The sequence below is a fragment of the Octopus sinensis genome, linkage group LG25 (assembly GCF_006345805.1).
Source record: "Octopus sinensis linkage group LG25, ASM634580v1, whole genome shotgun sequence".
NCBI lineage: Eukaryota > Metazoa > Mollusca > Cephalopoda > Octopoda > Octopodidae > Octopus > Octopus sinensis.
The window spans coordinates 4,450,856-4,461,348 of NC_043021.1; the positions used below are offsets into that span (position 1 = coordinate 4,450,856).

Below are 10,493 nucleotides of genomic sequence, written 5' to 3' on the forward strand. Positions count from 1 at the left end.
AAATCTTGCCTCCTGTCCACTGGGAAAGTAAAAGAGGTCCTTCTTTGAGACTTGGAAAAAATAGTAGCAGGCCTTGGTAAATCCTTGAGCAAGTGTCCAGGTATTTTGGTTGACCATTCTCAATGCCAACATTTTTTCACCTGCCAAGATAACCAACAGATGAGAAAGGAAAAAAAAAAAAGACTTTCAGAACCCCAACAAACAAATGAACATAATATTATTAGTCGTCATTTTAACAGGTGGAAATGAATATCCATTCCAGCAGTTCTGACTGTATACGATATCCCACTAAAGAAAAAAAAAGGGCAAGTGTCTTCTACTATAGCCTCAGGCCAACCAAAGCCTTGTGAGTGGATTTGGTAGACGGAAACTGAAAGAAGCCCGTCGTATATATGTATATATATATATATATATATGTGTATGTGTGCGTGTGTGTCTGTGTTTATCCCCCTAGCATTGCTTGACAACCGATGCTGGTGTGTTTATGTCCCCGTCACTTAGCGGTTCGGCAAAAGAGACCGGTAGAATAAGTACTGGGCTTACAAAGAATAAGTCCCCGGGTCGAGTTGCTCGACTAAAGGCGGTGCTCCAGCATGGCCACAGTCAAATGACTGAAACAAGTAAAAGAGTAAAGAGTATATTTAATCTTGCTCATTATCATACACCATTTGTCTACAGTGAGAAATTTTCTCCACAACAAAACACAATGAACAGCTTTCTTACAGGTTCAAATATGCTGCAAGCATATCTAAACCTTGTAAATGTATAATAATGTGAAGTGCAGGAATGGCTTTCTGGTTAAGGAATTTACTTCAGAACCTCATGGTTTGGGTTTCAAGCCCACTGCAGGGATATTGTCAGTTGGTGTCCCAACAGGTGTGTGTGCATGTGCACATGCACACAAACACACTTTCTGCGTGGTCAGAAAGTTTGTTTCCCAACCACATGGTTTCAAGTTCAGTCCCACTATGTGACACCTTGGGCAAATGTCTACTGTAGCCCCAGGCCAACCAAAGCTTTGAGTGGATTTGGTAGGGAGAAACTGAGAGAAGCCTGTTTTGTGTGTGTATGTGTGTGTGCGCACTACTAGCTCCTTACCTTGTCTACAATTGATATTTGCAAATGAGTGCCCTTCATTTGGACCTCCTCCTTGCTATGTGGTATGTGAAAAGACACCAACTCTATGAGACCTACACACTCATACATTTATACACATACACTCACAGACAGATATACAGACATATACAAAATGTAATGTCATCACCATGGTATAAAATAGAAAGATTATCTCTATGATATGTTATATTGTTTTAATGGAAATGAAAATAAAATCTCATATTGACACTGGGGAGCCCTCACATACATATAATAAGATAGACACACACAGACATACATTCATGCATGTCAGTTGTCATATATGCATTTCTTTATTACCCACAAGGGGCTAAACATAGAAGGGGCAAACAAGGACAGATAAACGGATTAAGTCGATTACATCGACCCCAGTACGTAACTGGTACTTAATTTATCGACCCCGAAAGGATGAAAGGCAAAGTCGACCTCGGCGGAATTTGAACTCAGAACGTAACGGCAGACGAAATACCTATTTCTTTACTACCCACAAGGGGCTAAACATAGAAGGGACAAACAAGGACAGACAAATGGATTAAGTCGATTACATCGACCCCAGAGCGTAACTGTTACTTAATTTATCGACCCCGAAAGGATGAAAGGTAAAGTCGACCTCAGCGGAATTTGAACTCAGAACGTAACGGCAGACGAAATATGGCTACGCATTTCGCCTGGCGTGCTAACGATTCTGCCAGCTCTATTTAGAATTAAAGGTATAAAAGTGAAACAATATATCACTTTACAATATAGATCTTATTCTTTTACTTTTATTTTTTGATATTTGACACGTAATACGAACCATTGCCAATGTTGCATTATTTTAATCCAAATGACAAAAGAAAATTGCATGTTGACATTTACGAGGTCTGATAGTATTACCATGTAAAATTTGATTTGATTTGGTTGAGCCATTTGAGAATGCATTGGGAACCGAGAGACAAAGGATTTTATATAGGTAGATCTTTTGATTTGATGGAACCGTTTGAGAATGCGCAGGGAACAGACAACAGAGAGACAAAGAATTTTATATAGAGAGAGATGATTTATTTTATTTGCTACCAGGACAGACACAGCTGTAACCCCATTAATAAAAAGTCTACGGGACTAGACACGGAAATAACAGAAACGATATTACATTAATGGTCTATCTTTTTGGTACTAGGTCAGCGATTTTGTGGGGCAGGGATTAGTCGATAGCATCGACCCTAATACTCGACTGGTACCGTAATTTATCGACACCGAACGGATGAAAGGTGAAGTTCAACCTTGGTCGGATTTGGACTCAAACTGTAAAGAGCCGGAGTAAATACCGCGAAACAAATTATCCAACATTCTAACGATCCTTCTGAACAACGATACCCATCAATAGTAAGTGGGTGGAGTTTCATTAATGGTTGTTCCTCAAAGTACCACTCTGCATGGATTCCCCACCCGCTTTGTGTTGAAAGTATTTCTGTATTACAAGCGAGGGGAAATATTCTGGGGGGAAAAATATATTTCAAAACCCCGCCGATAATTGTTTTGTAACATAAGCATTAAACAAAATTTGGTACGAGGGATTACTTTTAGTGTGTTTTAGCGGTTGCCCTCGGAGGGATTTGAACTCAGAACGTAAAGTGACGTAGGTAAAGAATACGCACACCCGGTGTTTAGGGTTAGGTTTAAGTTTAGGGTTACGCCGAAAACGAGTGGTGTGCGTACTCTTTACCTATTTCTTTACTACCCACAAGGGGCTAAACACAGAGGGGACAAACAAGGACAGACAAACGGATTAAGTCGATCACATCGACCCCAGTGTGTAACTGTTACTTAATTTATCGACCCCGAAAGGATGAAAGGCAAAGTCGACCTCGGCGGAATTTGAACTCAGAACGCAAATATCCTTTAATATATATACATATATATCTTAAAGGATATCTGTTTCTTTATTGCCCACAAGGGGCTAAACACAGAGGGGACAAACAAGGACAGACAAACGGATTAAGTCGATTACATCGACCCCCCAGTGCGTAACTGTTACTTAATTTATCGACCCCCGAAAGGATGAAAGGCAAAGTCGACCTCGGCGGAATTTGAACTCAGACCATAACGGCAGACGAAAATACACCGCTGCCTGTAAAGTGGGGTCTCGGATACAAAAGCAACATTAATTAGAAGACAAATAATTTCGAATGCTCAGTTACAAAATGTTAACAAATGTAGAAAAGACTAATTTCTAACACTGTATTATAAAGGTGAGGAATTTGAGAAGAGAAAGTCGGTTATATCGACCACGGGAGGATGAAACGCGAAGTTGACCAAGGTAGAATTTGAACTCAAAACAATAAGGACCCGCAACTAAATAATGGGATTTGTAACAATTCGGAAAATATTTGTTAATGAGTTTTATGTATATATACATTACTATAGCATAAATATCTGTATTAATTATTCATTTTTAAGAAAAATATGAAAAATAACAAGAAGAATTATATTTGAATGTTATTTTGGATCTTTACTCTTTGAAAAGATCCGTTATTTTTGGGTTTTTTTCATCGACCTTCAATAAAAATATATATATATATATAATACTAAAACATTGCCGTTTTAAAAAAGTGTTTCAATTCATTCAATTAAAAAGTATTCGTGTTTCTACAATATCATGAAAGAAACTTTGTTACGAGTTTCATTTAAAAAATTTTTTTTCCATTCATTGAAAAGTCGTCCTAACAACGACCACTCAATTATAATTGTATATAAAACTGACATACAACAATAAGAAAAAAAACAGCGTGAATAAATTCTACACATATTTACAAAACAGAAATATATATATATATACATACATACATGGAGGAAATGAGTTTATTTTCTTTTTTCTGTCTTAACTGTAGGTAAAACTACCACCTCGTGTTTTTGTTACTGGCAATAATGTCTCATATATAATTCTTGCTCTCGTGGTTACCACTACACATTGTATGTAACTAAACATGTCACAGAAATTTACTATCCAGGAATAAACAACGCACCTGTCTTTCACCTTCCTTTACCTTACCTAATTAAGCAACAGCTTCTATCATTTCTTCGTCTCTCTCTCCTCTTTCACATATTTTTATATCTCTATCTTACTTCTCATTCATATCCTCTTACCTTTTCTAATCACTTCTCTTAGTTTCTTTGTTTCTTTTCTCGCTATTTCTTCTTCTTCGTCTCTCTCTCTCTCTCTTCCTCCCATAAGACCTTAGTCTCTTTATCTGATTATTTACCGCTAGTTTCCTCCGCATTCTTTCATTTAATATGTCACACGTATCTCATTCGGACGGCTTTTTCTACCCTTATATGTCTCTCTTCCATCTTGTTTTAGTCTATATATGTCTCTGTCTATTTCTCTCTCTTTATTTTTTCTATCTAGCTACATTCATACATACAAACATACATACATACATTCATACATGCATGCATACAAACATACATTCATGCATATACTTACATACATGCATACATACATACATTCATACATATATACATACATACATTCATACATATATACATACATACATTCATATATACATACATACATACAAACATACATACATACATTCATACATATATACATACATTCATACATGCATGCATACATACATACATAAATTCATGCATACATTCATACATGCATACATACATACATACATACATACATACATTCATATATACATACATTCATACATATATACATACATTCATTCATATATACATACATACATTCATACAAACATACATACATACATGCATGCATGCATATATACATACATACATTCATACATGCATGCATATATACATACATTCATACATACAAACATACATTCATACATGCATGCATATATACATACATTCATACATACAACATACATACATACATTCATACATGCATGCATACATACATACATGCATGCATATATACATACATACATACATACATACACATACATTCATACATATATACATACATACATTCATACATATATACATACATACATTCATATATACATACATACATACAAACATACATTCATACATACAAACATATATACATACGTTCATGCATGCATACATACATACATAAATTCATGCATACATTCATACATGCATACATACATACATACATACATACATACATACATTCATATATACATACATTCATACATATATACATACATTCATTCATATATACATACATACATTCATACAAACATACATACATGCATGCATGCATATATACATACATACATTCATACATGCATGCATATATACATACATTCATACATACAAACATACATTCATACATGCATGCATACATACATACATACATACATACATACATACATACATACATACATACATACATACATACATACATACATACATTCATACATACATACACAAATTCATACATACATACATAAATTCATACATACATACATTCATACATACATACACAAATTCATACATACATACATAAATTCATACATACATAAATTCATACATACATACATAAATTCATACATACATACACAAATTCATACATCTCTCTCTATATAAACGGCAGTTTGTCTGTGCGTTTTCTGTGTGTCTGTTTTCTCGTACCCTCACTCTGACTACGGCTTTCAACCGATTCTGATGAAACTTGACACACACATAGCCCAATGTCATAATTCAAAACTAACACAGCGAAAATTTTGAAAAGTTCCCCCAGTTCTGAAAAAAATCGATAAATTCGACATGGGGTCGAGAATCAGAAACCCAAACCACAGACCGTCTAGGGGACGCAACTCCACCTTTTTTAACTCAAAAAAATTTACCATCATTTTTTTCCCATTTTTTTGCTATTTTTTGGCTATAACTCTCTAAAAATGCTTTATAGTTATTTCCCTTACAAACCTGAGCAACGCCGGGCGATACTGCTAGTACATACATAAATTCATACATACATAAATTCATACATACATAAATTCATACATACATACATACATTCATACATACATACACAAATTCATACATACATACATAAATTCATACATACATACATAAATTCATACATACATACACAAATTCATACATACATACATACAGTTTCATAGAACAAGCAGATGTACTTTTTTTATATTCTTAATTGCTCAATTTAAAAGGGGAAAGTGTGTGCAGTTCTTACTACGTTTTTCTTTTCTCTCTCACAATGCGTCTGCATTTCCTTTCGTTTCTATTCTTTTATTTGTTTCGGTTATTTGACTGCGGCCATGCTGCAGCACCGCCTTTAGTCTAGGAAATCGACCCTAGGACTTATTCTTTGTAAGCCTAGTACTTATCCTGTTGGTCTCTTTTGCCGAACCGGTAAGTTACGGGACATAAACACACACACACACACACATATATATATATATACATATACCGGAGTAAACACATAAATGTGAAACAAGGTGGAAAAAAGAGTACTCAAATACCAGTGGTAGAGTTATGCTTTATTTAAAGCAACGGGAAACTCAGAGTAACAGGTTTTGTTGAATTTTCTGCTGCTTTAAATAAAGTATATATATATATATATATATATATATATTATATATATATATATATATATATATATATATACACATATATATGTGTGTGTGTGTGTATTACAAATAAGAAAATGGAGAAGCACATTAGTTGGTTCATCAGCTTTAGGATATTAAATTGTTGACTTATATATTTATCAAAACGACAACCATAACATAAATATATGCTGGGTACTAGTATCGTAGTACCTATATGCTGTATAAAATTCAATGCATATAAGATAAGAATACAAGTAGTTATTAAAAACATATACGACAGGCTTCCTTCAGTTTCCGTCTATCAAATCCACTCACAAGTAGGGCTCGCAAAGTTTATATTCTCTGTTCGCAAAGTTTATATTCTCTGTTATCAAAGTTCGCTCGTACAAAATCTTGCAAAATTTCATTTTTTTGTAGGAGATTTACGGAAAAGTTTTGAAATTTTTCTTACCTTATTTCAAACTTTGTTAAATTCAGGTTTTAGCTGGGGAAAACAAGCATTTTCGTGAACCAAATCTGTTTGACAAAGTATGTCTTGTTGGCTTATGTCAGCTTCATCATCACTATCGTCTGTTATGGCGATCACTATCGTCTGTTATGGCGACCCCTATCGTCTGTTATAGCAACCCCTATCGTCTGTTATGGCGACCCATATCGTCTGTTATAGCGATCTCTTCACTTTTTTTATCAAAAAATTTAGTGTTACTTCCTTGAAATGAATCTGGAACTGGTTATTACATATGCTCAACGGGAAAGATCACCCGACTGAAGACTAACAGCATCCCCTTGACTTGCTATGAATAAACTCAGTTACCTGCAAATTCAAAGAGTCAGCCAGGGGTTAGCGAAGGAGATGACAAGGTGCTGATCTAAGTTTCAAGGGGAAAGAAGGTGAGAATTGATATGTTGCGATATGTTTCAATGAAACAGACAGCACTCTCAACTAAAAGCGACCGACAACAGTTCAGTCAGTTCAGTTTCAACGATATTTCTTGAAAAGTAAAAATGGAGAAATGTTTTGCGAAAAAAAAAAAAAAGAAACAGCGGATCTTTTCACTTTGACCGGCGCATTTAAAAAATAGTTATTTGTAACTAAACACTTTTAAGCTTCGTATACAGGTAGAATGTGTTACATAAAACATCTTTTATTGAAAAGATCCAAAACAGCAAGCATTAAAATCGGTTTTGGCAAATCGGTTTCGGTTTTACTGATCATAATATTGTAACTAATAGCCATTTTGAAATATGGCGCGAATTGGCAATATGATGTAATGTATTGCCTAAGAATTATTATTTTCGTGTTTTCCATTGGTTAATAATATAACTGCTCATATAAGGATTCTAAAAAGTTACGTAAAGAATATTTGTAATGTATTTCGATTCTTTTAAGTCAAGTTGAGCAGTTATCAAAACCCTGGATTTTGGGAAAAACCTTAGTGTTTTGTTGGTTGTAACTGAACTCCACGACACTCAACCCTTTGAGACTTTGGTGATTTTCATGCCATGTCCAAAGACAATCACAAGTTTATTTTGAATTGTTGATTAATCTATTAGTTAGATTTACGAATTAGTTAATGAATATATAGTCGTACTTCTACACGACGGAAATTGTCTTTCCTTTCTAATGTAAATGATATAAAATGTTATATTTATATAATAAAACTAATTAAGAAAATGTTTCTCTTCATGTTTTTTTCAACTGAGTATAAATAAATATGCATTTCAGTAATCATTAAATTATATTTTCTTTTAGCGGTTAAATGAACACTAAGAAAATATACGTACATGTTAATATTCATAGCGTTTCATGAGTATATTTCTCTATGGCATTATATGGGAAACACTCCGTCGGTTACGACGACGAGGGTTCCGGTTGATCTGAATCAACGGAACAGCCTGCTCGTGAAATTAACGTGTAAGTGGCTGAGCACTCCACAGACACGTGTACCCTTAACGTAGTTCTCGGGGATATTCAGCGTGACACAGAGAGTGACAAGGCCACCCCTTTGAAGTACAGGTACAACAGAAACAGGAAGTAAGAGTGAGAGAAAGTTGTGGTGAAAGAGTACAGCAAGGATCATCACCATCCCCTGCCGGAGCCTGTTTTCGCTCAATAAACACTCACAACGCCCGGTCTGGGAATCGAAACCGCAATCCTATGACCGCGAGTCCGCTGCCCTAACCACTGGGCCATTGCGCCTCCATGGCATTATATACTGTAGTTCGGAATCATTACATTCACCCTTACTCAAAAAAGCCAAATAAATTAATCTATTTCCCAATAGAAAGCAATAAATAGCATTACATTACTGTAACAAAACTAAATAGAGAATATACTATAATAATATAACCTAAGAGAAAGCTCAAGGTATCCTAAAACCAGCTATAATATAAAACCTCGAGGCCGACTCACAAGGCTTTGGTCGGCCCGGGGCTATGGTAGAAGACACTTGCTCAAGGTGCCACGCAGTGAGACTGAACCCCTGTTACTTTCCCTTTCTTTCTTCTGAATTTCAACGGTTCCTTTTTGTTTCAGTTATCTTATATCTTACACTAATATTCTCTCTATATCTATCTATCTATCTATCTATCTATCTATCTATCTATCTATCTATCTATCTATCTATCTATCTATCTGTATGTCTATATATATATATATATATATATATATATATATATATATATATATATATGTCACACACACACCGAGTACCGCGCAGGTCCTTGCATTTTCTAATGATTACAAATGTCAACGGTTGAAAAACGGACCTAGTCTTCTCATCCGTAAAATGAGCCTCATTAAATTTTGCTCTGATTGCTTTCAATTTTGGTGTATCAATGCAACCCTGCACTTTGATTACGACCAACCTATTACTTTATCTCGTAAATTAAAGAATCTGGTGTTATTTGGAATTAAAGTTGGGATATTTGGATCTTTTCGGTTTGAACGGCAGTTTTTAAAAATAATTTCCACGTAACTAAACACTTTTAAACTTCGTATACTGGTAGAATGTGTTTATAAAACATCTTTTTCTCTTGGCTTTATTGAGAAAATTCTATAGTTTGTAAGATATTTGTTGTTTTTTCTTCAATTTCTGCAATTTCAACCAATCACTGACGTCTATTGAGGTGAAAACATTCTGTGCCGTATGAATATGTCCCTCGCTTGAGAAACAGATTGGGTTTATTTACATTTCTGAAGAAAAAAAAGATACCCCCCTAACCCTAGCCCTAAAACAGATTGAAATGCAATAGATCGATACTAGGGTCATAATTATGGGTGACAACTTCATATGACACCGCTAGAAAAACTGCCGTTCAAACCGAAAAGATCCGGATATTTGGGTAATTTTAGCTAATCAACAGACAGCGAGGCATTAACAGCTTGTTACCATGTCAACCACGCGTTGAGTTGTGTTTCACCCGCATGTGTTGATTTTTCACACTACGAGGTTTACTTCATCCGTGTGTTTTGTTTTAATAAAAAATTTATATTTATCAATTAGAATCTTATTGTAGTGGGAAAGGTGTAGCAAAAGACGTTGATTTAACAGATGAAATAGGCAGGTGGACGACATGAAAGTAAGACAATGGGAAAGCATCGGATTGTGGTTTGAATAATTTATTTAATCGACACTTGCATTTATTTGTTGTATACACACAAAAATTCATTACATGACATTAGCAACTTGCAGAAAATTTCTGTCTCGCTATTGACTAAAAGTACACATTTTTTCAATTTTTAAACCTCTGTAACTTTTTCCTCCAAATTTCTTTCTTCACAACATCATGCCT

General features: G+C 34.8%; 1 protein-coding gene across 3 annotated transcripts in view; it reads right to left on the reverse strand.

Annotated features, from left to right (window-relative positions):
• The window catches only part of LOC115224461 (RIMS-binding protein 2), a 595,300-nt gene extending 591,216 nt beyond the window's left edge, over positions 1–4,084 (reverse strand). Inside the window, exon 1 of one of the 3 annotated variants that reach the window (XM_036513377.1) lies at positions 3,961–4,084. The gene's annotated coding sequence lies outside the window, so the exon portion shown is untranslated. The remainder of the gene's footprint in view (positions 1–3,960) is intronic. The other 2 variants (XM_036513379.1, XM_036513378.1) reach the window with 2 other exon arrangements.
• Between the last annotated feature and the right edge of the window lie 6,409 nt (positions 4,085–10,493).